The following is a 2,588-nucleotide window of genomic DNA, read 5'->3' on the forward strand; positions in this document are numbered from 1 at the left end:
TCTATCTATCTATCTATCTATCTATCTATCTATCTATCTATCTATCTTTATTTTTCTTGTTTTTTCATCTGTGTTTTCTTTTGCAATATGAGTAATATAGAAAGATGTTTTGCATGACTTTGTATGTATAATTTTTGTCAAATCATTTTACTTCTCATGAAGGTGGAAGGGAAACCATGAAGGGAGAGAATTTGGAAATAATTTTTTTTTAATGTACTCAATTTTTTTTACATGTTATTGTGAAATATTTAATGAAACAAATAAAAACATATTGGGGGGAAAATTCCTTAAACTATGTGATTCTCTCAGTAGCTGCAAATAAAACCATCCTAACCTATATAGTTACATCAATAAATGCTGAGGTGAATAGTCTTCAAAATGGATAGCATTCTTTTATGCTAAAAACCCAAAAGTTTTCTCATTAGAAGCCCACATTATAGATACAAGATAAAAATAAGATATCCAAAACCAAAAGCTGCCATTGTTGATAATGGAATATAGTGGCAGACTTCCAAATGAATAAAAGAGTAAAACAAGTATTCTTTTTCTTCCTACTATTGTTTAACTTTATTCTTTTTTTATTTTACTTTTTTGTCTTTATTTTTCTTTGTTTACTTTTAGTTTACAAGATTGATGACAAAACAGGAAAATGACAAATGCTGGAGAGGATGTGGGCAAACTGGAACACTAATGCATTGTTGGTGGAGTTGTGAACTGATCTAGCCTTTCTGGAAAGCAATCTGGAACTATGCCCAAAGGGCTATAAATACTTTCATACCCTTTGATCCAGCAATACCACTCCTAGGGTTATATCCCAAAGAGATCATAGAAATGGGAGAAAGACCCATATGTACAAAAATGTTTATAGCAGCTCTTTTTGTTGTGGCAAAGAATTGGAAATTAAGGGGGTGTCCATCAATTGGGGAATGGCTGAACAAGTTGTGGTATATGCATGTTATGGAATATTATTGCGCTATAAGAAACTTGGAGCAGGCGGTCTTCATATTTACCTGGAGAGGCTTAAAAGAACTGATGCTGAGTGAGAAGAGTAGAACCAGGAGGAATTTGTACACAATTACAGACACAACGTATGTGTGATGACCAACTTTGATAGACTGGACTCTTCTCAACAATGCAGGGATATAAGTCAATCCCAAAAGACGCATGATGGAGAGAAAAACGTGCATCCAGAGAAAGAACTAGAAAGAACTAAATTTATATCCAGGTGGAAGCAAAATACCTGATCTTTTTCATTCTCTTATTTGATTTTATGTCCTCTTTACTATTTTTCATTCCAGCTGGTATAATCCATCCTTATAACCTGACCATTGTATAATGTGAAAGTATTTGCAGATCCTATACTTGATTGTATACCATCATGGTTGGGGGAGGGTAAAGAGGGAGAGAAAATTTGAAATTCAAGGAATTGTGGAATTTAATCCTGTAAACTAAAAGGAAACAAACAAATTAACAAATTAAAAATTGAATTAAAAAAAAGATTCAATTCCACAATTCCTTGAGTTTCAAATTTTCTCTCCCTCTTTACCCTCCCCCAACCATGATGGTATACAATCAAGTATAGGATCTGCAAATACTTTCACATTAGACATTAGTCAAGTTATATAGATGGATTATATCAGATGGAATGAAAAATGGTAAAGAGGAGACAAAACCAAACAAGAAAAAGAAAAAGATCAGGTAGTTTGCTTCAATCGGGATACATACTCAGTTCTTTCTAGTTCTTTCTCAGGATTTCGACATTGCTCTCCATCATAAGTCTTTTGGGATTGACCTATATCACTGCATTGCTGAGAAGAGTCCAATCTATCAAAGTTATTCATCACACATATGTTGTGTCTGTAATTGTGTACAAATTTCTCCTGGCTCTAATCTTCTCACTCAGCTTCAGTTCGTATAAGCCTCTCCAGGTAAATATGAAGTCCATCTCTCCTCATTTCTTATAGCACAATAGTATTCCATTACGTGCATATACCACAACTTGTTCAGCCATTCCCCAATTGATGGGCACCCCCCTTAACTTCCAGTTCTTTGCCACCAAAAAAGAACTGCTATAAATATTTTTGTACATATGGGTCTTCCTCCCACTTCTATGATCTCTTTGGGATATAACACTAGAAGTGATATTGCTGGGTCAAAGGGCATGAAATTATTTATAGCCCTTTGGGCATAATTCCACATTGCTCTCCAGAAAGGTTGGATCAGTTCACAACTCCACCAGCAATGCATTAGTGTTCCAAATTGCCCACATCCTCTCCAGCATTTGTCATTTTCCTGTTTTGTCATCTTAGCCAATCTGACCAGAGAGATGTGTTAGCTCAGAGATTTTTTGATTTGCATTCCTCTAATCAATAGTGATTTAGAGCATTTCTTCATGTGCTCATAGATATCTTTAATTTCTTTCTCTGAAAACTGCCTGTTCATATCCTTTGACCATTTATCAATTGGGGAATGACTTATATTCTTATAGATTTGGCTCAATTCTCTGTATATTTTAGAAATAAGTCCTTTGTCAGAGACATAGGTTGTAAAGATTCTTTCCCAATTTCCCACCTCCCTCTTCATCTTGG

This window comes from Petaurus breviceps, unplaced genomic scaffold (assembly GCF_028583685.1).
Source record: "Petaurus breviceps papuanus isolate PSGF00001 unplaced genomic scaffold, PetGlider_PUasm1.0 38, whole genome shotgun sequence".
In the NCBI taxonomy this organism is placed as follows: domain Eukaryota; kingdom Metazoa; phylum Chordata; class Mammalia; order Diprotodontia; family Petauridae; genus Petaurus; species Petaurus breviceps.